The sequence below is a fragment of the Pan troglodytes genome, chromosome 23 (assembly GCF_028858775.2).
Source record: "Pan troglodytes isolate AG18354 chromosome 23, NHGRI_mPanTro3-v2.0_pri, whole genome shotgun sequence".
Classification (NCBI taxonomy): domain Eukaryota; kingdom Metazoa; phylum Chordata; class Mammalia; order Primates; family Hominidae; genus Pan; species Pan troglodytes.
The window spans coordinates 29,322,519-29,349,527 of record NC_086016.1 but is presented as its reverse complement, the minus strand read 5'-3'; the positions used below and the strand labels follow the sequence as shown (position 1 = coordinate 29,349,527).

General features: G+C 44.1%; 1 long non-coding RNA gene and 1 other non-coding gene across 2 annotated transcripts in view; one reads left to right on the top strand and one right to left on the bottom strand.

Moving 5' to 3' along the window:
• Positions 1–975: 975 nt before the first annotated feature.
• On the bottom strand, positions 976–2,679 carry LOC112206742 (uncharacterized). Its single transcript, XR_008541777.1, has 3 exons — positions 2,580–2,679; positions 1,656–1,706; positions 976–1,326 (listed from the first exon to the last, which is right to left on the bottom strand). It is a non-coding gene; the product is annotated as an uncharacterized LOC112206742 (transcript).
• The window catches only part of LOC107970388 (uncharacterized), a 28,751-nt gene continuing 3,154 nt past the window's right edge, over positions 1,413–27,009 (top strand). The window contains exons 1-3 of the long non-coding RNA XR_001712970.3: positions 1,413–1,559; positions 3,737–3,783; positions 19,171–19,327. This is a non-coding gene — a long non-coding RNA (uncharacterized LOC107970388). The remainder of the gene's footprint in view (positions 1,560–3,736; positions 3,784–19,170; positions 19,328–27,009) is intronic.

The following is a 27,009-nucleotide window of genomic DNA, read 5'->3' as shown; positions in this document are numbered from 1 at the left end:
AGATATTGTATCACCCAGAAGTTTCTGTAGACAGATCATGGCTTGGATTAGCTGTCTAAATTTCACCCTCTATATGGAAATAGGTGGGGGAAACATTAATATGCAAATTCCTGGGACTTACCTGTAAGGATTCTAGTTCTATAGATGTGAGAGAGAAACCCACAAATCCTTCCTTTAAAAAAGTTCCATGGGAGCTGGAGGGCTTTTAGGGTAGCGAAATTATTCTGTACATTATTATAATGGTGGATACGTGTCATTATAAATTTGTCAAAAACCATGGACTGTACAGTACCAAGAGCGAACCCGAATGTAAACTATGAACTTTGGTTGATAATGATATGTCAGTGTTAGTTCATCTATTGTAAGGATGTTGATGGTGGGGGAGGCTATGTTGGTGGGTGAGGGATAGGTGGGAACTCACTGTACTTTCTTCTCAATGTTGCTGTGAATTTGAAACTGTTCTAAAAAATAGTCTATTAGAGAAATAGAAGCTCTATGGATTTATGCAACCATCAATAACTGTAACACCTTTCCCTGCCCAAAACCGTTCCATGGTTTCTCAGTGTCCTCACAACAAAGCCATGCTCCTTAGCCTGGTCTCCAGGGCCCTGTGAGGTCTGGCTCTGCTGTTCTCCCCATCACCCCTTACTGAGCACTTCTGAACATCTCTGAGTCCTGGGACAAATTCATTCTCATTCCAGAGTCTTCACTCAGGCTGTTCTCTCTAGAAGCATTTTTCCCCTCACTTCACCATCCCTGTTTGCCAAAAATATTCGTATATGTTCATCAAGTCTTGGCTTAGGTGTCACCTCTTCCAGGTATCCTTCCCTGATTGCCCCTGACTGAATCAGGTGGTTTCCCTGGGCTTCCACAGCACACACACCCCACCCACTTTGCTTCCCACAATTTGACACTAATCACCCTCATGTATAACCATGTTCACGTCTCTCTCCCCTGAAATACTATCAGCCCAATGGGGTCCAATAATTTCTTTACTATTAAATCCTGAGTGTAAGCACAGGGCCTAGCACATAAGGGGTGGTCAAAAAATGTGGTTTGAATGGATGACTGAACCCAGTGGCTTCCACAGCCTTTCAGTCCCTCCCCTCTTAAATCCTGTTTCTCTGCACACAAAAGTCTTGATGGTGGCTGAGGCATCCTGGCAGATAGCTGACTTCATTCTCACAGTAGTCTGCTTCAGACCTATTTCTCTGTTAGGTGAACAAGATCCTGCGGGTCCCTGATCAGCACTGCAGACTTCCTGCAGCTGCAACATCTCAAGAGTGGTGAGGTGGAGTCTGTTCCTGGGGCATCCTGCCATGTCCCCTGCAAAATAGAAGGGCAAGGGTTATGTAGCTCATGTCAGGAGCTCCTCACTGTGCTGTCATAGCAAGGCCCCCAGGTGAGCTGGCACAGGTGGTAGAATCAAGAGTGAAGAGGAGCAGAAACAGACATGAGCTAAAAGCCTGTCCTGCCCCTTGTTCCATATTCCAGGTGCTCTCCAAGTCCTTGGCGAGCTGTTTAGGTAGCAGGCTCTATAATGGCTTTCAAAGTAACGGGTGAGTATGGGCCATTTACTGGGGAAACTACATCCCATGTCTTCTATTTGGAAGAGTACCTTCTGATCGGGCCACGATATCTGCAGAAAGACTTACCTTTGGGAAGCTCTTTTGCTTCCACTCCCTCATTACAGCCTTTCTATGATTCTGCAAGTGGTACAGAAAGTAAGGCTCAGAAACTAGAATGGGTTTCCCTGATGCCACCCAATGTATCAGTCCAGGCTCCATGCAGGAAACAGAATCCAGCCTAGGTATCTTGAGCAGGAAGGGATTTAATACAGGGAATCCAGGGCATGTAAGACCACTGGAAGCGGAGAAGGAGCAAGTTCTAGGTTAAGTCTCCTAGAATAACTCCCAGAATACACAGAGCAGAGGCACTTGGACAGCTACTGCCAGACTTATGCCAGATGCAAGGCGCTGTTGTATTTCTAACACCACTGCCTCTTGATGTCTAGGATGTGGGAGAATGAAGTGAGGTCCCTGTTGCAGGAAAACCTCCAGTTACTACCACCACACTATTTGCCAATAGCAATAGCCACAAAGTGCCAGAGGATGGACTCACATTAGCTTCCTAAATCTCACATCAATACCTCTCATTGGCAGGAAAAAATCTGCATCCAGAAGCCTAGCTTCAAGAGAGTCTAGAAATATCCTGCTTAGGCCAGGTGCGGTGGCTCATGCCTGTAATCCCAGCATTTTGGGAGGCTGATGTGAGTGGATCACCTGAGGCCAGGAGTTCGTATCAGCCTGACCAACATGGCGAAACCCCGTCTCTACTAAAAAAAAAATACAGAAATTAGCCAGGCATGGTAGTGAGCACCTGTAATCCCAGCTACTAGGGAGGCTGAGGCTGGAGAATTGCTTGAACCTGGGAGGCGGAGTTTGCAGTGAGCCGAGATTGTGCCACTGCACTCTAGCTTGGGCGACAGAGAGAGACTCCATAAAAAAAAAAGAAAAAAAAAAGGAAAGAAAGAAAGGAAGGAAGGAAAGAAGGAAAGAAAAAGAGATATCCTGCTTAACTTTGCTTCCTCTCCAGGCCAAAGAAGGTGGGATGGAAGTTCAGTGAAGCTGCACAGGGGACCCAGCACTTAAGAAACTGAATTCCAGCTCTGCCACTCTCTAATTGTGTGGGTTTTGGCAAGTGACAAAAATATGCTTTGCTTTCTTGTCACTATGACATGACAATGCCAGCAGCCATCTCCTAGCAGGGCTGAAAGGGTTAAATAAGATGATGCTTGCACAATGCTCAGTGCAGAGCCTGGAATACCATTAACCCCTCAACACATGGTAGGCAGTGAGACCATTATTATTATCACAGTTTTAGAAAAGACTAGCTCCTCTCATCTCCCTACCGACACCACCAACACCAAAAAAAAAAAAAAAAAAAAATCAGGTTACACAATCACATGAAGTATTTTCCTACCACTTCTAAGAACAAGGAATCCTTGGAGAAATATAATTCAGATGCAGAATTATTGAATTACCAGGGCTTTTCTTTAGCTTTTGGGTGACGATGGGAAAGAATACTGAAAGCCAAATTTATTGAGGGGAAAGCTTAGTATACATTTAATCCCCCTCTGTGGGGCAGCTCCGAGAAGGGAGGTGAAAGATAAAGAGGTTCTTGGTATTAGTTCTCCCAGAAGCAAACGAATGCCTCACTTTGCTTAGGACCACAGAGCATGTGAAGAAAACAGTGGAATATCTTCATCTCCATCCGGTGTTTTGGGAGGATGGAGGAGAGTTATTAGTCTGTTCCTAGAAAGGCAACTGCGTCAGCAAAAAGAGTCGAGAAATCACAATCAGACAGCCCTGTGTGTCCCCGTCCCCACCCCAATACTCCCTTCTGGGATGCATGACCTTGGGCAGGTTGCGTTCTTCCTAGAACCTCTTCTTTCTCATCTGCAAAGTGGAGGTAATCTCTTCTCTTTGCTGGATGGCTATGAGGACACGAAGTCAGGCCATACACTGAGTGTTCTGTTTTCCTGCCCCTGCCCATGGGCCTGCCAAAAATCACTGGGATTTATGAGCTCAAGCCAACGGAGAATGTGTCTGATGGGGTGTCGATTCCAGGACAAAAGTCTGATCTGGGTATCTGTACCTCGTGGAAGCTGGAGCCTGCACCTATAGCAGCCAAGATGCCTTTTGTAAATTAGTCCACATTTCTTTTTTTCCAACAGGGCAGCGATGCAGAGAGAGTGAAGAGACTTGCCAGACAGAAAAGGCGGTAAGGGGACCCTTTCCTATCACGCTTTCAAAGGGTCAGGTATCGAGGCAGCTATTTGCAGGTAACAAGCATCCTCAGACACTGATGGAAGATAAAAGCCACTCATGGATGGTGGTGTGTCTGAATCGGAAGATGCCTCCCTATCCCTGCCACACTTTGCGTAAGTTGCTTTGGGTTTTGAGTTGGAGGTGCCCCTCCCACAAAAGTGGCCGAAGTGATTAAGGGGACATGATCGGCATCCTGGGGTCCTTTGCAGCAGGCACGACAGCTGGATGCCCGTTTGAGCGCCTGAGGATGGTGGTCTGGAAGGACCCACAGGCACGGCGGGAAGGCTCGATTAGCCTACCTGGCAGCCGGACCCAGACCTGGCTGGCAGCAGCATATTGCTCACCGTCTGGCAAATAGACAGATTTTCACAAACCAGATTCCTCTTCACAGGCCTGGGCCCTTCCTGTCCAACTGTTCCGGCATCTGTTTCTCTTAAAATGTATTTATTACACCGAGAGGAATAATAATGGGGCCAGGTCTGAGGCCCCGGAGGCAGTGGCTGTTTCTCCACCCAGGGCTTCCTTGGGAAGCATTTGTGTCAGGGAGAGTGGAACAATGCTTAACCTGGGAAGACTGTGTCCTTGGTCACTGGAGTCGGAGAGGGCCTGGACATTGGCCCAGGGTCTGAGGCTGAAGGAGAAATACTGGGGGTGGTGGTTGGGGGCTTGATCTGGAGTCTACTTGTGGGCTGTGTGGCTTTGGACAACTTCCTGAACCTCTTGGAGCCTCAGTTTCCTTCTCTAATGAAATGGGGGTGAGGCTGCATGATCTTCAAGGTGATTTGTTTCTTGTTTTGCCTGTGAGTGATTTAAAAAGTTTATGCCTGTAGAATTCAGCCTTACCTGCACACCCAAGATTATGCATTCATTCATTCATTCATTCATTCATCCTTTCATTCATCAGATTGTTCAATGAGCAAATTACTGTCTACAAGACACTGGGGATGCAAATGGTGATTTAAAGAAAATGGGGAGCGAGGCCGCTGGAAGCATGTTTCCCACCACTCAGATAATGTGAATATGTGTACCAACACCAACGGCAGCTGGTGTCCATAGGCCTGGTTTACCATGTGTCAGGCATGGTGTTAAGCACCTTGCAAACATCACGTCCTCTAATATTCCCAACAGCCCTGCAAGATATATATATATATATGTACGTATGTATGTATATATACGGTGTGTGTGTATATATATGGTGTGTATATATGTGTATATATGGTGTGTATGTATATATATGATGTATATATAGATCTATATATACATCATATATATGGTGTATATATAGATATCGATACCTATATATCACCATATATATCATATATATACACCTATATCATATATATATCATATATATACACCTATATCATATATATCATATATATACACCTATATCATATATATCATATATATACACCTATATGGTGTGTATATAGATATTCCTTTGCCTCTATAGGTGATACTGGGGAAAATGGAAGCCCAGAGAGGCAAAGCAACTTATCCGAAGTCACACAGCAAATACACTGACAGAAAATGCCCTGGATGAGGATTTCACTGGTTGACTGACCATTTTGGGTTCCTATTTCAACGGCTTTGCAGCTTTTGAAGATTTGCTGCTGCCCGGATCCTATCTGATTTCTACAGTAGCTTTCTGGGGTTGCTGGAGAGGATGGTGAATCCCACATGACTAGTGAGAAAGCTGAGGTCTAGGGATGGAAAGTGATTTCCTCAAGGTTACAAAGCAAGTCAGCAGCAGCACGATCTGTAAATACAAAACTGTAAACCTAAACCTCCCACCGTTTGTTATTCATCCTCTCACTTAACAGGTGCCCTATGTAGTTGATTCAAGTGTGCTTGTTTAGCTTTTAATATCTCTGAAATCAAGTTTCATCATACAATGCATGACATGCCATGTTTTAATTGGTAGATTTTTTTTCTTAGTGAAACATAAAATAATGATGTGGTGGCAAGCAAAGGCCTATTGGATGGTATTTACTGAGCACCTATGATATGCCAGTGTTGGACATGGTTCCTGCTGCTCTCCTTATCCATGGAGCAGGTTCCTGGCAAGCTGGGATTCTTGGGAAGTCCTAGGAAGATGGATTTTAGGTGTCTTTTGGTTCCCTTTACCAGGTTCATTGGCCAGCTCTGTTCAAGGAATGGGAGTTGCAGACAGATTCCACTTTGATGGTGGAGATTGGGGTTGGTAGTGACCATCACCAGCCTCTCAGGAGCTCTCATTCAGGAGCCTGAGAGCTGAGCCTCTGTTCAGTCTGTCCAGGTGCCCTGCTGTCCATCTCCAGTCAGACAGACACCTTCCCCAAGTCTCCTGGGCCCAGGGAGACTGGGCTGCGCCCCCGGCAGTCCTCACTGGGACTGTAGTGATGATGATCCTAGTGCTGTTGCTCTGAGCTTCTGGGAACACTTGGGGTAGAATGATTTTGTCAGCTCAGTCACTGCTGATTCCCAAGAGACAGGAGGAACCAGAGCAGCGGGTGCAAGTGGCTGCAGTCAAAACGCAGTGATGGGTTAGTTTGCTCCGTGGAGGGGCAGGTGGGGGCATGCAGCTGGGACAGAGCAGCCGGTGCTGGGAGCTGAATGCCTGGCAGGGCTGGGCCATGCTAGGAAGATGAACGTGCCTGCTCTGCGAAGGCCTGCAGGGCCGGCAAAGAAAATTGAGTCATAGCATCAAGGTGTCCAGACATTTGGAGCAGGTATGGGTAATTTACCCCTTTGTGACAAGTCTGTTCCTTAGACAGAGGAGAAGCGCAGGCATCTTTGGAAAGAGGGCAGCCCAGGAAGGGATGTGGCAGGTCCTCCATACATGGACGCATCCCTTGGGAGGCAGGCAGTATCATGCAGCAGAGCCAGGCTGGAACTGGAAGAGAATTTAGAGACCACGCCCATGATGTTCTTACTTTTATAGATGACACATGGAGACCAGAGAGGATTGAACCACCAAGGTCACACAGCAAGTTTCATCACCAGCAAAGTGGGCATGAAACACCTCCTTTCTCCTGGTATAGTGTTTATAAAACCATGCCATCAGAATACACACACACACACACACACAGAGTCACATATAGGCATACACATGCACACATACACACATACACATGCATACATAGACACAAACACACACACAGAGACACACGTACACGAAGTGGCTTTCCTATCATAGAAACACTTGAAGTAAGGGATTGCCAAGTTAAAAAAAAATTCTGAAGATGTTTTATACTTACATTTACAAGGTCGTACATAGAAGAGTAGATCCAGGTGCGTCAAATGGTCTTAGGGAAAATGAAAGCTGTCATTGACTAAATTGGTAAACTCTCAGTTACATAAAGTTAAATCTTTATTTATCGCAGGGCTTATCAGAGCATTTAAAAGGATATTGTGCATTCCCAAGAAATGAGTGGCAAGGAGGACATATGGGTGAAAGGAGGCCAAAAATATTAGTTTCACCCCATTATTGTCTTTCTTAGAACTATTAAAGAAAAATGCATTGATTTGTAATGCTAGAATAGCAAAGAATAAAAATAAATATGTAAAGACTTAATGTCCATTCATTCATCCATCAATCCATCTATCCAACTAACCACCTATCCATCCATCAATCTAATCATCCATGAATTAATCAAGCCAACCACTCATTCATCCATCTGTTCATCCAACCATCTAACCATTCGCCTGTCCAACCATTGCTCTATGCATCTATTCCTCCATCTGCCCATTCCAAATCCCATGCATCCACCTACCTATCCACCTAACTTTTCATCCATCCATCCTCCAAAGATTCACTGACTACCTATTAAATGTCAAGTACTGTACTAGGACTAGCAGTCTGCCATGAGAAGGGGACAATGGGTGTAAAAAAACACTCCTTATTTAAGAAGGTACTTGCAATTTGGTGAAGGAGAGGAGAAAGGCAAATATGCTACAAATATATCTGCCTGTAGCTCCCTGTAGTGAAGGTGTAGAGTGTTAGGGTTGAGGCTGGAAGGCCCCAAGTAGAGGTCCTGCAACCTGCCCCAGGGAGTGTGGACATTATCCTTCAGGCTTGTTGCTTGTGTTTAGGAACCTCAATGTCTTTAGTAAAAGGGGGTTCTTCACCATAATTATAGACCTAGGGAGAAGAAGCAGCCCTCATCCACCCACTTTTTATAGTCGCTATTTTGCATGTGTTTGCATGTGATTTGCATGTGTTTGCTTGTGATTTGCATGTGTTGCACTTGACAATCAGCGTCTCCACACTGGACTGTGGGCCCCTTTAGGGCAGAAACTTGAGTGTTTTTGCTCCTCAAAGCACCCTTTCAGGCTTAGCATGGAGCAGGACATGGCTTAAGCATTTGCTAAATGTCTGATAAAAGGCCCGCCAAATGGAAGAAGGAATAAAGGTCTCCCTTGTGGGCTTTTGAGAAGATGCAGAGGCAAGGGGACTTACAATGCATAGCCTGGCATGCAGTAGGTGCTCAAGGTATGTGAGTCTGCATCTTCCTGCCTGACCCTGCACTGACACCCAGCCTGGGAGTGACACGGGCCTGAGTTCTCCTTGGCAGCTGCCAAGGCTGCTCAATGAGGTCCTTTCTATCTGCTGTGGGGCCTTGGAGCCCATTCTGAGCTCCGGAAGCAGCTGCCCATGAATCAGCCCCATCAGCCTGACGATGACAAGGCCTCTTTGGATGGAAAGAGGATGGAAAGGCCTCTTTGGAGGAACTTCCCAGAATGAGCTAACTCAACAGTGGCCACATCAATCCAGAACAGATGGAAATTAAAAAGAGGCCCCTCCTAACGCAAAGTCAATTACCTTCTCTTTAATTTGGAGAGGTCGAGACCAAACTGGAGCCGTGATGTCACCCGGCACAAACAACCCCATGGGGTTCTCCATTTAAGAGCAGGTCCAGGCCACCCACGGCTTCAGTTGACCCAGCTCAGGTCCCCATCCCCAGGCCTTGGGGGACTCTGAGAACCTGCCTGGGCAAACTCGTCTGCTGTGGAGCTTGGAGCTGTACTGAGGACGGGGACGTGCTCAGTGCATCTCAGGGGCTGCTTGCTGTCTTGGGGAGACTTGGCTGGACCCATCTGAGCTGCAGCCAGGTGGGTAAGTGGGGGGACTCCAGAATCAGCCCATCTGAGTTGACAGACCAGCTTTACCACTTACTACCTGGGTGACCTGAGTATTCGCCAGCCTCCCAGGGGCCTCCATTTCCTCATCTGTGAAATGGGAACAATAACAGTACCTACCTCATGGAATGAGTGCATGGGTTAATAAACTGCTACCTTATTATTGTGGGCACAAAAATAGCTCCTACCTTGGAGGGTCATATGAAGATTAGGCGCGAACACTCATAAGGTCTAGCACAGGGCCCATCCCATAGTAGGTGCTCAAGAAATGCAGCTCTTATGAGCATCGCATCCTTTGTGCTTCCCTAAACTCTCACCCCATGAGGTTGTCCATTTTCCCCTGGGGTTAGGCTCTGACTTGCCCCATGTTTTTTTGCTCATCTCCTTCTGAAGCTCCCTACAGCTGCTTCTGCACCCATCATTATCACATTGAATCCCCAGTGTCCCACCCATTCAGTGTGCTGCTTTACCCACCCCGGCCTTTAGACTGTGTCTTCTTCAAGAACAGCATCTTTGTCCTAGTCACGTTCCATCACCTTGCCATCTGGGAAATAGCTGTTGTCTTCGTAAGTGACAGACCCCACTCTGCGACTAACTGGCTGTGTGATTCTGGAGTGTCACTGTATCGCTCTGATTCTCAGCTTCTTGCCTACAATAGGGAAACAACATTAGCAAGCTCACAGGCTCACAGGAGGGCTTAATACAGAGATGGAGTTAAATTGCTTAGCCCATAATAGGACCTTAATAAATACTAGCTCATCTTTCTCCTATAACCTGTGTGACTTTTTGAGCAAGTTCTTTAAGCTCTCTGTGCCTCTCTGCAAAAGGTAGTTTACTCTCTGCAAAATGCAGATAACAGAAGTACCTACATCATCCTGTGCTTTTGGGATTCAATGAGTTAAAACATGTACAGCACTTGGAAGCAGGAACAGTATACAGTGAGTGATTCCTACATGTTATTTGTAGTGATAATAGTGAGATAATTCTTTCTTTTCTGCTCCTCTATGGCTGTTTGTGGACTGAGTTAGAGCTAGGCCTATTGTCTGGCAGATGCTTGATCAATATTTGTGGGCTGACTCTATGGGAAACTCTTGAAATCCTCACCAGCAAAGCCTTTCTGCAGGTGTGCACTTCTGCTGGGGCCGGTCATTGGTGCTGCCTTGTCTTTAACGTTTAGAGACTCAGCAGCTTAATCGGAGATTAAGTCATGTCAACACTGAGTGCAAAGAACCGATAGGCAGAGGCTAATTCTAAATGTTGCAAGATGGACACAATTTAGTATAAGAGAAGGATGGAAAATGTATGTATGGGGAATGAGAGGGAAAGAGGGCTGACTTGTGACTTCAGAACAGAACCAGGGAAGACTGACTTCCTTCTTACCTTCCTTCCTTCCTTCAGCCAGTATTATTAAGCATTGCTCTATTCCCAGCCTGGAGCTAGACTCCAGCAGGGGACAAAACATATATCCTGTACTTCCTGGACTTTGGATGTCCAGTGGAGGCAAAGAGGAACCCCAGAAGGCCTTAGAGCAGAGAGGATTGAGTTGAGATTTGGTATCTGTCATTTTTGAAACCCTGCTTGGAGGTCCTTCTTTCTTGGGGGGTCTCTCAACCGCAGGTCATCATGGTGAACAGAGTCCAAGAATCTTTCACTTGTTAGCAAAGCAGCCATGCTTATATCCCCATTCTGGGCCTGCACAGGAAGGATGGCCCTAACAAACTCCATTGCAAAGCAAGGTGTGATGGAAGCATGACCATTCAGACCATTGTCCTTGGCTGAGTAAGTGTGAGTTCACCCACATAATGCATAGGGCACCGTCATTAACACCAAGAATGAGAAGCACAGCTGTTGACATGGAAGCATGCCCATGGCATCCTATTAAGAGGAAAAGGCGAGTCTTCCTGAAGTATGCCAGGCCAATTCTGTTTACTGATAGCTCAAAAATAGACAAAAGTACCAGGAAGAGAGGTTGATTAATGGGTACAAATATACAATTTGATAGAAGAAATAAGACCTAGCGTTTGATAGATCGGTAAGGTGACTATAGTTTACAACAATCTATCGTATATTTCAAAATAGCTAAAAGGGAATAATTCAAATGTTTCTAATATAAAGAAAAGACAAATATTTAAGGTGATGGATATCCATATTATATTGATTTGATCTTTACAAATTATATGAATATGTTAACTTATCACAAGTACCATGGAAATATGTACACCTATTATGTCTCAATAGAAAAAGAAAATTAAAATATTAAAAAAATAGACAAAAGTAAACAATATGTTGTTGAGGTTTACAAACATATAAATAAAATTACAAAGAACAGCAACAGCTGATAAATACTGAATTCAGGACGGTGGTTACTCTGTGGGAGAGAAGGAGGGAATGATGCCCAGGAGGGCACATGATGGTGTGAAAAGCCACCCACCTTTCTGGTTTTTTGCTTAAACTGGGTTTTGAATAAAAGGGATTCACTAATTGCTATTTTTACACCCTACCCACACAATAAATATTCAAGTATTTCCACCCAATATTTAATTTTATTTCTTCAAAGAAAACTGATGGCAAGATCTTATTTGAGAAGGAAAAAAAAACCAGTTTCAAAACAGGAATCCAGTGTGATTCTATTTTTCTTTCATCAGTTTAAACAAGTGAAATAACAGTATTCATTTTAACATGACCTAGGACAAATCACCTCGCCTCTCTGGACTTCAGTTTCCTTGTCTATTAAATGGGAATAAAGAAATAAGAGAAAGCTTGTGATATGCTTAACGTGGTGCTTGGCAGATAATAAGTGCTTAATAAGTAAGCTGCCCCAAAGAGTTGCTACTTTGAGACTTTCAGCCAATGACCTCCTGCTCTCCCTCCAATTGATTAGCATTTGTTGCCATTGATCTAAGGATTCTTGGAACCGATCCACTTACCAAGCTGGCTGGGTGAACCAATGTTCCTCATTCCTTCCATCATGGTGCAATTGCCCATGGCTCCAAAAGCACTCTTGGCCAATGGCCATTCCGAGAAGAGTCTCACTCTGTTGCCCAGGCTGGAGTGTAGTGGCACAGTCTCAGCTCACTGCAACCTCTGCCCTCCAGGTTCAAGTGATTCTCGTGCCTCAGCCTCCTGAGTAGCTGGGATTACAGGCATGCACCACCATGCCCAGCTGAATTTTTTTTGTATTTTTAGTAGAGATGGGGTTTCACCATGTTAGCCAAGCTGGTCTTGAACTCCTGACCTCAAGTGATCCACCCGCTTCATCCTCCCAAAGTGCTGGGATTACAGGCGTGAGCCACCATGCCCAGCCACCAGTGGCCACTCTTTACCTCACCTGGACGCATCTCCTTTTGCTAGTTCAGGTACCCACTTACCAGACGTCACTTCTGTTTGTTCCCAAAACTGCTTATTCCAGTTATACTCGCCAGCATAATAAGATCATTTAGTTAAACCTTAGAGAAACCAATGACTATGAGTGTGCAAGGAAAAGCTGTCATTTCCAGGAAAATTAAGTTCGCTTCTTGAAAAGTTTTTTAAAGGTGAGTTGTATAGTTTTTCTAAAGGCGAGTTGTATAGTTTTTTAAATGTGAGTTGTATGGTTCTATAGCTTTTTTTTTAAAGGTGAGTTGCTTTTAAAAACTGTATATATATAAAAGCAAAGCAAGAAAACTATGAGAGATAGATGAGGAGGATCCTAAAAGATGGAGAAAAATCCAGCATTCAGGTGGCTGTTTAAATGTTTTCTATTTTTGCTGCATTGAAAAGAAATCAAATCCAGGCATTGACAATGAGAAGTGAGGCATTGTGACTCTGGGTTTCCTTAAGGAAGATAAGCTAGAAGAGACCTCCAGGCAGAGAAGCTAAGTTGCAGCATACAGCCTCTGCCTAACGTCAAAAGTTTGGTGAATAAATGTACACTCTATGCTTTAAGTAGAAATAGAATATTACTTTGTTTTACCCACCACCAAAGTTCAAAGACAAACTGAAAACTGGGGAAAAGCAAGAGCACTTCCCATCACAGACTGAAGGCTAATTTCTTAGTCTGTAAAGAGCTCTATTTACCAATCAATGAGAAAGAAAAACTTAGTTAATAGAAAGATAGTTAAAGGGACTAATAGATAGTTAACACAAAGAAAATACAAATCATTCTGAAACATATGAAAATAAAGTGCTCAGCTTCACTTTTGAGAAAAGAAATGCAAAATAAACCTTTCTAGAGACACCATTTTTTTTTTTCACGGATAGGATTGGCAAAGATTCAAAAGTTCAAGACGATTCAAAAGTTCAAGAAAATTCAAAAGTTCAAGAACCGGCTATGTTATTGAGGCTGTGCGCGGGCTCTCCTTTATTTTATTTCATTTATTTATTTTTAACTTTTATTTTAAGATACTTGGTGAGAGCAGGAGCTGGTGCAACTTTCCTGCAATTTGGCAAAAATTTCCTGCAATTGGCAACAGCTAACAAACATAACTTCTCATGTGTCTACCATGTGACCCACAATTCCACCTCCAGGAATCTACCCTGCAGACAATCTCCCACACAACAAAAATATCATATGGACAAGGGTTCTTATTGCTGAATTGGCTGAAATGGCCACATTAATAGGAAGCGACCTAAATATCCATCAACCATATGCTGGTGAAGGGAAGAATGGCCCCTCTATGTGTGGCATAACATGAGCATGAAGTAGAATGAGGACGGTCTTCATGGACAGGTTGGAAATAATCCCCCAGACGGATTGTTAAGCAAATGAGGCAAGATGTATGATTGCATGCCCAGTAATCTCTGCAAAAGAGAGAAATGCATAAATATCATCGCTTGTATGTGCATAGTATATTTCAGGAAGACTTCTTAAAAACCTGTAGCATTGTTGCCTCTAGGAGGGGTGAAGACAAACTGGAGACTCTGTTTCCCTCCCTCCTGCCCACCTTCCCTTCCTTCTTTCTCTCTTTCTTTCCTTCCTCCTTTCCTCCCTCCCTTCCTTCCTTCCTTCCTTCTTTCCTTCCTTCCTTCCTTCTGCTTTTTTCCCTTTAGAATTCTGAACCATGTGACTGTATTACTGATTGATTAAAGAGTCAAATATTAAATGAATAAAATATTCAATGTATGAATGTGTCACTTAAAAAAGATTCCTTGCTTTAAGTGACTTATGAGATAAAGTGACTTATGAGATAAAGTGACTTAACTTTTCCTTCTGATTTGGTTCTAATCCTAGACAACTAAGCTTCCACTCAACCTATTTGCTAATTTTTCTGTAATGAACATGTATTACTTCTGCAGTTATACACACACACACACACACACGTGTGTGTATATATCACAAACACACAAACAAAAATTTTTAAAAGCCCAAACAGACCTCCCTATGGCTGCCAGGGCCCTGCTCCCAGGTGAACAAGCAAGCTTTCTCCCCTGGAATCCGGTTTTCCCACCTTGCCCTGCTCGCTCTAACATGTGTTTGTGGGCGATAAAGGTGTGCTGTGTCGCTGCTGCTGCTTTTAATTAATTTCTGACATGAAAGCTCCCAGTCCCTTCTGCCTCAGAGACCTGCACACAAACTTGCCTCTCCCTTTCACAGGAAGCAGCTGCCCAAGAGTAGCCAAGTTTCCAAAAAAACAAGGAGTTGTTGGGGGGGAACCTCACACTTCTTTTTTTTTTTTTCCATTTGCACTGATTTGCATATTAATAGTTTGCATATTAACCAGCGACTTCAGAGGGTGGGCGGGCTAATGAATGCAGCAATCTCCTCAATTTTAACTCAATTTGCCTCATCCATATTCCAATGACTTTGGGGATTGGTGTTCAGCGTTCATTGAAATTATCCGAGGCAGACCCAGTGTGGGCTGCACTACCATTAATCCAATTAATTAGCCCCGTGGATACGGCCGCCTGGGCTAGGGCCCTTTGTTCAGTGCTGGGGGCTAATGACAGCCCCAATCTGATGGGATAATGAGGGGAGCGAAGGAGGGTTTGACCCCAAGTCTGGGTCCTGGGTGGTGTTTGGAGAAGGGAGGGGAAGGTGGCTTTTGGGGAGGGGCTCAGATCACGGGGAGACAGCTGGTTTCCTTCCCTACTCCCTCATGCTCTCATTCAGTCACTCAAGTCTTGCCCTCACTCACTCCTTAGCATGAGATGTCTCCCATTTACCCCTCCACACTCACTCTCCATCCCTCTTCTCCCTGCTCTGTGCCCGGGAAGGGTGAGCTACACCAAGGAGATCTGGAGCCCTCCAGCTTCTGGGTAGGTCCTGCCAATGGGAGGTGCAGGCAAGAGGAGGAAAGGAGGGGAAAAAGAGATGAGAGTGTTGATTCCCTGCCTTCCTCTCTGCTGGACTGCAGGCTGGCTGGGTCCCTCTACCAGAGGTCACATCCATTGCCAAGCAGCCCTCTTCAATAGCTACTATCTCTGATCCCCTGCAATAGCCCCCTGGCCTTGCCCCCTCAGGCCTAGGGATGGTGACAGGTCCTTACTCTAGAAGCCCTAGGGTGATGTGTGGTCCTCTGTGGTTATTTTCAGTTCTTTTCTATCATCACAGCCTCTTTGAATGTGCCATCTGTTCCCTGCTGGGGCCCCGATTGGTACCCACCCCTCATTCCTTCACTCTTACAGTTTTTCAAGCACACAATCACTCACGCTTTCAAGGATGATCATGAGGACTAAACCGTACGCTACATTTATAACATGCTCAGCAAGATGCCTGACACGCACCGAGTTCAGTGAATGTTGGCCATAGTTAAGTGTAGGTACAGATAACCTAGCTAGTTAGATGAAGTGTCCTTTAAATGAATCCTATGAAATAATAGCCCCATGAGATGCTTTTGATAAAAGGATTTCTTGGTAATCAATGTCTAGGAGCCCAGCAAATCTCCTTCTTAGAGATCCATAATATATGTTATTATAATAAAAGTTATGAGACGTCCTGTAGTAAAGAAAAGCTTGGATTTCATGTAAATTCAAATATTCCTAGACTATATCATCTCTCATTTCCATTTCCCATTTGAGAAAACTAAAGCACCAAGAGATTACTGTGTATGATTGCTCAAAGCCCACCTAGAAACTGGCTCCTGAATTAAATCTCTGTATTTGTGTGTTGTGGGGGAGAGGGGGAGATGGAGGAGGTGGTCTGAGACCTCTTGGAAAGAACTTGGGTTGCAAACAGGTTGAATCCCTGCTCAAGCTCCTTATTAGCCATATGGCCCGAGAGAAACGGCTGCAACCTCCTGGAAACTCAGTCTTCTCGTCAAAAAAATGGGAAGGAAAATTCCTATCATACCTAACTATGGGAGCATTCAGAACAATCAGCTGGTTAAGCGGAAAGCTTGTAAATAGATTTCCTCTGTGACACCTCTCCATGGTTCTGCAAGAGGAGACCCCAGTGCTGTGACTCATGGGAGAGAAGCACCTGTTTCCTTCTTAATCAGGTTTCCGTGATTTAAAATTCTATTGATAAAAATTTATCTTTAAAAAGTCCACCATGATAGCTCATGTCTGTACTCACAGCTACTCAGGTGGCTGAGGCTGGAGGATCACTTGAGCATGGGAATTTGAGGCTGCAGTAGGCTGCGATTGTGTCATGGAACTCCAGCCTGGGCAAATAGAGTGAGATCCCTTCTCTAAAAAAAATAAAAATTAAGAAATGTATCTGAAGAATATTTGGACAAGTATGCAAAAATATATGCACAATTATGTTCATTTTAGAGTTTTTTGCATTAATAAAAATTAGAAACAACTACATGTCTAACAAAAGGGGACTGACCAAGTAAAGAACGGGGCTTCCATGCAATGAAATTCTATGCAGCCATTTGAGATCAGAAAAACCTTTTTAAAAATCTTGGGATTCACCTGTTTATAAAACCCTGAAATTCTCTTTTCTTCAAACCAGATTTTGTCTATAAAATTTAAATACATGGAGTAGATTTTTAGAAAAAAATGAAACAGTTGCCTTAGTTACGGTTAGGTAGGGAAACAAGGATCCTGCCTCTTAGCCCCTTTCCACACTCGCCACCCAGTACTCCTTAGGCATCTCCCCAGATCTCTGGGATTTGAAGTGATAATACAAGGATAAAACTATACAGGGACAGATATTATCTTCTCAGTACTTCATGTGGGTCCCGCATTCTGCATTATATCATTTAATTTTCACAGCAAGCCTGATACAAGATGAGCATTTGCTTACCAACCCATTTTGGTTTCCCATGGGAAACCAAAGTCTCTAGGCCAAGATCCCCTGGGTAGAAAGAACCAGGATTTAATCACTAAAGTCTGAAACTAAGGGCTATGCTCTAATGGGAAAGTGGTGAGTAGAAAAGTCAGCTAATAAATTCATATGCAGGATGCTAGTTTCCTGGTTGTGATCATGAACCATTGTTATAAAAGATGGGGGAAGGTGGATGAAGGACACACAGTAACTCTACAAGGTTCTTACCACTTTTTGTAAGTCTGAAGTTATTTCAATGTAAAATAAAATTTAAAATAGCATGTCGAATGAGATCCTATTTGGTTGTGTGTGTGTGTTTATAAACCAAGTTGGTTAACAGTACAAAAAATACAGTTGAAAGGAATAAGTTCTAGTATTAGATAGTACAGTAGGAAAATTACAGTTAACAATAATTTATTGCATATTTCAAAATAACTGGAAGAAAAGATGTGTAATACTCCCAACACAAAGAAAAGATACATTTTTGAGGTGATGGCTACCCCAATTACTTTGATTTGATCACTACACATTGTATACAGGTATCAAAATATCACATGTATCCCCAAAATATGTAAAACTAATATGTATCAATGAAAAAATTAACTTGAAACTTAATTTCTATACTTTTTGATATTTAAAATGGGGATCACTTTTACTCACTTGTCAAAACTAAATGTATAATTTAACAACACTCACCTTCATCTCTAGGCGAGAGTTTGCATGCAATTTCTTTTTTAAAAAAATTATCTAAATTTTTAATTTTTTTCTTCAATGACTATGCATGATGATCTGTGTAATCTTTTTAAAAAGTTTAAGCAATCATCTGGGGCCAGCTAAATACCTACCCAGGTCCTGCCTCTGTAATCCAGTGGTAAGAGATTCTATCGGTTCTCCCCAAACTCTTTCTTTGTGGAGTTTCAGAAAGCCAGATGCATATCAGGTCCTGTTTCTCTGCCATTCCCACCTGCCTGTCATTGCAGAGACTCCCAGTTTCTTGTCTCTTCCCAGAAGTCACTATAGAAGCCTCCAGACCACGTGGCAGGTGGGGTGATGGGGGAGAGCACTGCACACTTACAAATTACCACAGCAAAATGGATTGCCTTGACAAAATGTAATGTTTTGTGACAGAGCCCAAATATGCATTTCATTCTTGAGAAGCAGACTCAAGGAACTCGTTGGAAATATTAAATTAAGCAGTGTAACAGCTGAGATAATTGGGTTTTCTGCCCTGTTGCCTGTGATTTTGTGTGGCGTTTGAGGCGGTTGGGCAGTTCTGTTTGACTGGGGAAAGGGAGAGGCCCCTGGGAAGCTCTTGGAAAGTGGAGGTTGGGTGTGGTTCAACCTTATGTTGAGATGGGAGAGACCCTGAGCACCACCAATCCTCTGGGTCCTCAAATCAAAATCTCCCAGCTAAAAATGATTGCAGAGGCCATGTGGTTTGATGCCTGCCCCCATTTCATGGATGAAGAAACTGAGTCCTTAGGGAGATGGCTTAGCAAGATAATGGCAGAGCCGAGACATAAACTGCTGACTCTGAAAAGCTTTTTCCACAATATCATCCCTCCTCTTTATTATGGTCCTGCAACCGCAGGGCTTTGAGCCATTTTGCTTGTAATGCGCCCCAAAGATCCTGGGTTCTGGGATAGAGAGACACATTGCAGGTGACGGTGCAGCCTCTCCTTCACTAGGGGAACCTTCTGCAAGTCTTGGCTGCTCAGAGTCTCAGTTTCCCCCTGTAAAATGGGGGTCAGCATGTTTGCATTGGAGGGAATGCAATGAGATTTTTAACAGGGCTGATTTGTAGATGAACCCCCTGTGGATATGGTTAAAGACGAAGATTTTGATTCAGCAGGTCTACAATGGGGCTGAAAATCCTGCATTTCTAACGGGCTCTGCAGGGATGTTGATGCTGCTGGGATCATCCTTCAAAGAGCAAGTTTATAACATATAGAACTGCTCAACCAGGGCTTGGTATGCAGTAGGCACTCTATCAATACACTCCCTTTATTCTCCTGTTATTCCTTCCAGGACTTTGTCCTAACCTACGTTTCTGAAAACTCAGCCAGAATGAAGATGGGAGGCAGGCAGCACGGCTGATGGGTCCCTTGGGAGCCATAAACATCCAATTCAACCTTGTGTGCTCCTGGTCCTCACCCGAAATGACCAGGCCAACTTTGTGGAAGGGGTGAGTCATGGCTGACAAGCTTTGCAGGCCTCCACAGCGGCACACTACACAACTCAGCAGGGGAAATGTTTCCACGTTTGCACATTTTCCAGCAGTTGGTCCAGGAATGCACGCCCAGTTAGCCTTGGCACACACTGGCCCAGCCCAGTACTGCCTCTCTGATGTCAAGGGAGTTTCTTTTTCAAGTCCAACTCAAAACACATTCCTGGACACCCGGAAATAAAGCTGGAAAATGGAGACCCTCTCTCTGTCTCTGGGCCACCCTCTGAGATGCCTTTCATCTTACAGCACTGACAAGATCATGTGGAAACTGATTCAGTCAAGTAGCCGCTGTGTGACCACAGCCAAGGCGTCTCCCTTCTCTGAGCCTCAGTTTCCTCATCTATAAAGTGTATGGAACTCTCAGCTGTGGAGTATGGAGCTTATGGATATGGATCTTGGAGTTTCCATCAGTTTCAATCCCAGCTCCATCACTTCCAAACTAGGTGAACTAGCTCTCCAATTCTCAGTTTCCTGATCTATCAATACAGGTTAACAGTAAAGTCTACCTCACAGCCCAGCTCTGGGAATTCAGCAAGATGAAAACTTACGTAATCTCAGCTCAGGGTTGGGCATAAGACAAGAGTTCAGCAAGTGCTATTATTATTTGCAAACATGAAAATTTATCTACCTACCGATATACTGCTGGACTTTGATCTTGATTGGTGTCTACCCCAAATTGCTACTTCAATGTAATCAGCAGCTTTTATGGAGTCACTTAGGGATGATGATATTAACTTGCCAAAAGTTATTGGACGTTTATAAACCAGGCATTGTTCTCAATTCTTTACTTGTGTTATATGACAGATAATTCTCACAACAACTCTGAAAGATTGATTACGGTGAAAAATATAGTATTATTCTCCATTTTACCAATGAGGAAACTAAGGCACAGGAAGCTTAAATAACTTGCTAGAGGTCACACAGTTGAAGTATCCGTCAGGTATGGCCACAATAATGTTACATGACACGTGACCATAGACATCTTGGAGGAAAACAAGTGTTGACTTCTCCCTTATGCATGTAGGAGTTAATGGGGGTCTCCAAGACTGGCCTTGACTGAGCTCAGCCCCAGATCTTCTCCACTGATCTCCCATCCTCCTTGGACCTACAACTACTCATGGCAAAAGGCAAGGTCCCATGGGCCAGAGGAAACCACATGTTCAAGCCCAGAGTCAAGGGTTGGGGGAATATTTGTCCCCACACCTTGAAGCCCCAGCAAAGGTGTGAACATGTCATCTTCCTACACAGGAGTCAAGAACTGAGAGCATTAATTCAACATCCCACAGCTGATGGGGGATGGGGAAAGGAGTGAGGTAATTGACCCAGAGAGACTGATGGAAGAACTTGTTATCGTAACTGCTGTACCAGAAGTCTCTCTATCTCCTTAGAGTGTTGAGTAAACATGTGTAGAATGCTGCTCTCTGAAAACAGCTCTAGGTGGCTCAATCATGGCTTATGTAAGACTATTTGACATAATTTTATAGAAGATAAAATATTGGAATAATGTCCACTTTCCTTTGAGAAAGTCTAGGGAAGCAGTATTATTTATTTATCCATCCATGCATGAACCCATTAATACACCTACCATAAAATCCATACATCCATTTATCTATTAATCCACCTGTCCTAAAATCCATCTCTCTATCCATCTGTCCATCAACCTACCCACCTAGACATCTGTACATTTATCCATCCATCCATCCAACCATCCATCCATCCATCCATCCATCTCTCCTAAAATTGATCCAGTCATCCATCCATCTATCCTTTCATCCATCCATCCATCCATTCATCTACCCAGATGAAACATCCATTTATCTATCCATTTATCCATCCATCCATTAATCCTCCCATTCATCCACCTCTCCTAAAGTTCGTCTCTATATCTATCCACCCAACAACCCGCCTACCCTCCCAACCACCCAAACATCCACCCATCTATCCACATCTCCTGAAATCCATCTCTCCATTCATGCAACCAATCTATCCACCTACCCTACAATATCTAATCCATGTACCCATCCATCCACCTATGTTATAATCCATACATCCCTCCATTTACCTATCCATCCAACAAATATTTATTGAGCTCCTATTATGTGCCAGACACTGTGCTGTACGGCAAACCCAGACCTGGTCTCCGCATTCAAGGTGCTTACAGTCTAGCAGAGCAGACAGATTCATCAGATAACCATACAAATAAACATACAATTCAAATGGAGACAAAGAAGAAGAAAGAGGGGTGGTGAGAGGTTAGAAAAGGGGGCCTGACTTAGGTGGGATCAGGGAATGGCATTTATGGAAGGATCAGAGGGATGAATAGGAGCTAAGTAGATGAAAAGGAAAGAAAAGAGCCTCCCAAGTGGTGGGAAAACCTTAGATGAAGGTTGAAAATCAAGCGATGGAAAGGAATATAGATTTCTCCAAGAGCTATTAAGAGTCTGTAACTGGTCCTCAGCAAACAAAATGAGTTGTGGTGTGAGTGGGTGCTGGGGAGGGCTTCAGGGCCAGCCTTGCAGGGTCTTGTAGGCTGGGGAAGGATATGATTCTATATTTAATAGGGAGACAAATGTCCCTACAGGTGAGGAGGTCCAAGATTTGGGAGGCTAGGCTGTTGCAAGTACCCAGAAGGCCCTGCAGCTCTGCAAACATGGTTGTGGGAACTCTGAGGCTACAGTGGGGAGAGTAACTGAAAGGACCCCGTGTAGCCACTGCATCTGCTCAGGGCCACACATCTCCCAGGGTGCCAGCCACAGTCTGCCAACTCCTGCACCCCACAGTGCTGCTTAGCCCAGAAAGTTCATGTCTGGATTCAGATGGACATAGGGTTGATTCCGCAGCCCCATCATTTCCTCAATATGTGACATTGGGTAAGTTATTTAACCTCCCTGAGCCTCAGTTTTTCCATCTGCAAAATGGTGGTAATAGTTGGTGGGACAGAACTATGTCCCAATGTCCAGAACTCCCTCTTCAGCCTTCCCTAGAAAGGAAGAAGGAGGCCTTAGCCTCTCAGACTGAGGTCTGTGTTGTTCATGGAGCCACATTCTATGAGAGGCTCACTGCATTTTAGTAGAGAGTGGGTACACTGCATTAGAAGATGCTGGACAGTGATGTGCCCTCTTTAGCCCTCTCTATCACTTGAACCCCTGTGGCTGGATGGTCCTTCAGGGCTAAAGCCTTCTCTGCTGACCTGACAATTGTAGCCAATGCCAAGAGGCACTAGGAAGCCTTGCGAGGTCTGTAGTTAAGAGACAGTCCCCAGGCTGCAATCAGATTTATTACCATGCCTGCCATTTATGCAACAAACTCGTGTTGAGTTCTTACCATGTGCCAGGCATGTGTCCTGTGCTGAGAACGCATAGCACCATGAAATCCCAGTGTGTTAGATGCCCACAGACTGGAAGTGGGGCAGATGTGTAGGGTAGGCTTACAGACCAGTGTGGAAAACACCCTAATCGATGTATGAACAAGTCTTTCCAGATCATAAGAGGGGGAATGACTACTCTCTAGGTAGAGAGTATTTGAGATGGCACTTAAGCATCTGCAGGAATTCGCAAAGCTTACAAGCACGGAAGAGGCATCCAGGCACAGAGAAGTGGTACTGATGGTACGGGAGGTAAAAGACACAAGGGCAGGACCCGCTCTGGTCTTCTCTTCTGCTGTGGCCCCCAGAGCCTGAACCTTCCGCAAGACTTGCTGAATACTGTGGCCACTTAGAACCACGCTGACAATTGCAAGTGTCCCTTGCTTTATATTTTTTCACGTGCCAACAAACATAAGATCAGTCTACACATGTGTCTTGCTTAAGATCCAAAGGTGGCACAAGTAGCTATGATAGCTATGCCTGCTGTCAGCTCCTCTGTGCACCCCAGATAGTTCTAAAAACTTGATATGGAACGCTTTACTTCATTGGATCCTCTCCGCATGAGGTTAAAAAAAAAAAAAGATATACTGGATTAGGAATTTGGAGACTTGGTTTCTAGCACAATGTGACTTTGAGTGAACATTTCTCCTCTCTGAGTCTTGCTTGACCCATTTGCCCATCTGCACAGTGAATGAATGCCAGCCAAAGGCCCTTCCTATTCTGCCAATGGGAATTCTCTTCTTTAAGTCGGTTTTCTTATTTTATATCATTTCTCTCTTCTCAATAGGCAGGCAGTTGCTCAGGAGGGTAACATGGGGATACCCAAACTTGTAATTCATTTTAACACTGAGAATATCCAACTACTGAAATCAACCACAAGAGACTGGGAATGGAGTTCTTTTTAAGCTCCTGCTCTAGGTACAGTTGCCTTCAGATTGTCCTTTAAATATGCTGTTCATTCATTCATTCATTCATTCATGCATCACTCACTGGGCATTCCCGCAAGTTTGATATTGGGCACACACAACACTGGTACATCATTTTCCTTTCTCTTAAGATTTCTTATCTCCCAACTCAAAGGGTATTGTCCCCCCATCTTCATTTTATTATATAGTCATTTATTTATTATTTGTTTGTTCTCAAACCCCAAAGCCCTTCAGTTTAGCAGATGTGCCAGCAAACTTCCCCAAACATGGTTGTGTGTGACATTGATGGAAATAGTTTATGATCAATTTCAAGGGCCCTGATGATCTTTTTTTAATAAGGCACTGCTATGGGTGTGCAGCAAACTATGCCATTGTGATTTCACGAGATACTTGCTATGAAATCGAAAGCCGCCACCCCTCCTCCCTTCTTCCAGACTTAAAACGATGGTGCCTCCTTGGGGAGTGTCTATCAGTGGCTTCAAACCCCTGGTGTGGCTGCTACAGGATGAAGAATTTTCTCTCTAGGGGGCCCTCACTCAAGGTCTGCAGGCAGCAGTATCTCTTCAGGTGTGGTCTAAGCCTCTGGGAATGGGCCCAGGAATCTGCTTTTCTACAAGAACCTCAGGACAGTTTTATGTCCTAAAATCTGGACTCTGTCTCCTATCATTTGAAAGAAAGTAGGGTAGAAAGGAAAAAATAATCATTAAAGTCCAATATATTTGCACATCCTAGTTAATTATCTTCAGATTTAGGGAACTATGAAGTGTTATATATGGCACCTACACCCTCTTTGTAGTGTTGCCCATGGATGGACTGGCTTGGTACCTACTAAGAGGGTTTCATAATTTATCTCTTATCCCTCCTCCAACTCTACCTGAAAAACCAGAGAATACTCCCTTCCTCAATTACATTATTCCCCAAACACACCATAACTTCCAGCCTTTCTGTCCATTAACCTCTTTTCCAGGAATGTCTTTACTTCTAATAGGTCTGCCTGTCATCAAACTCTTATGCATCCCTCAAAACCCAACTTGAAACTCACCACTTCCTCCCAGCTTGGTTAATTATTCTCTTCTTCCTGCTTCTGCCGTTGAACATTCCACACTGTAGCAACAATATGATGTGCCAATTATTGAACCCCACTGTGAGTCTGGTACTGTGTTCAGCCATTGAGATATTAGAGTGTTCACAAAAAAAGGAAAGCACATTATTTCTGTTTACATGTATTCTGCCCTGTGTTCGTCCAGTGCAAAAACTGAGCCTCATTCCCCTAGTCAGAGTAATTGCTCAAGTCCCCTTGGAGGGACTGAAATTCACACGCCCATCTCACCAGCTTGGATCAGCCAGAAAGGACGGGCCAAGGGAGTCTAGAAAGAAACCACTCAGCCATGACAGAAGAAGGGCAGAGCAGAGCCTTCACCTTCCTCCAAGCCCTGGCTTGAGCAGAGCTAGGCCCCAGCTGGAGTCATAAGTAGGAAAAGTGCTTGTTGATCTTGTACCTTCCTACCCTTGCTACAAAGTCAGATCCCTACTCAGCAACCACAGAAATACCAGCCCCAGGCAGACTTTTAGGTTTCCTAGAATGAAGGCAGTTGGCCTCCAAGTAATCAACACAGTCCTGGTGCCACTTATGTATAGACCCAGAGGACCACAAGGCTGGAAGGCACATACAGGCAAGCCATCCCTCCTTGGCAAATATGGATGACATCTGTGCCGTCTGATGCTTTAGGTCAGCTTCCGGGCCTTTCACACAAAATCAAGTGCAATGTTTTTTGCTAATTGGGAAACTTGCCCTTGCCCATCCATACACCTTGGTGCTCCCGGTTCCAGCATCAGCAGATCTGACTTCAAATCCTGGCTCTGCTGCTTAATGGCTGTATGACTTTGGAGAACTCACCTAACCTCTTTGAGCAGGAGCTCTCTTACCGCAAAGTGGGAATAACAAAACTTGTCACATGGCTATAGTGTGTCCCGGTGGAGGGAACACTTGTGATGGTTTCGTCCTTCCTTTTCTTCTAAATATTAATGTTCTTCTTATTATATATTGTTATTGCTGTGATTTTCTTGGTCTTGAGATTCTCGCATGATGGAGCTTTCTAAATATCACCTCTGATTATGAAAACTTCGTCTAAGCTCTTCCTCTTTCTTGGCTTTCGATATTTTCTCAAGTGAGATCGCTTTGCTAAATTCATTTTCCTGCCAATCTCCAACTTGATGCATCTTCCTGATCATGCTATATTATGTTTGGCAACATAATGTGATGTGACTCGGGCTGCCGATGACGGATGGGGTACCCGTCAGCAAATGGAACAGCACCCAATTTTCTAAAGAGCATTGTTACAGAAACAAACAGGATGGCCTTTTAACTTGTATTGATTTATTTCTGAAGAATGAGCCCCTCTGCTACTTTTACAAGTGCTGTAATTAGAGGGTAGAATTACCTTTCTGGGGAGAGGGCTCAGTGAGCTCAACAGCATGGATGGGTGGAGGGGGGGATGCAGAGAAACAATGGGGTAGGTGGAGTACAGCCCCTGACACTCCAGAAGCCAGATTTAGTCTAGGAAACCCGGAGGTTAAATACATAAAGAATCCATTCTCCCTCCCTCCCTTCCTGTTTCCCTCCTTTCTTTCTTCTCTGTCTTCTTTCCATCCATCCATCCATCCATCCATTGTTTTATCTATTAATCATCCACCCATCCATCCATCCATCCATCCATCCATCTTCTATCATCATCCATCCACCCATATATTATCCATCCATTCATCTTTTCTTCTTACTTGCCTTCCTTCTTTCTTTTACCTTCATTCCTCTCTTTCTTCTTTCCATTTATTCATCCATCCATCCATTCATATATATATTATCCATCCATTCATTCATATATCCATTATCCATCCAGCTTTTCTTTCTTCCTTCCTCTCTCCCTTTCATTTTTCTTCTTTCCTCCTTCATTCCTTCTTTTCTTCCTTTCTTCTTTCCATCCATCCATCCATCTATCCATCCATCCATCCATATATCTGTTATCCATCTATCTTTTCTTCCTCCTTTCCTCCTTTCTTTCCTCCCTCCTTCCCTCCCTCCCCCTTTCCCTCCCTTCCCTTTTCCTTCCTTCTTTCCTTCCTTCCTTCCTTCTTTCCTTCCTTCCTTCCCTTCCTCCTTCCTTCCTATTTCCCTTCCTTCCTTCCTTGCTCTCTCCCTCCTTCCCCTCTCCCTCCTTCCCTTTTCCCTTCTTTATCTCACTTCTCCCATTTCACCCTCTCTCATTTCTTCTCTTTTCCTCTCAACATTTTTGAAGGCCATGCTTGGCATGCTGTGGAGGAAAGACTCAGAGGGAACAGGGTTCAACTCCTAG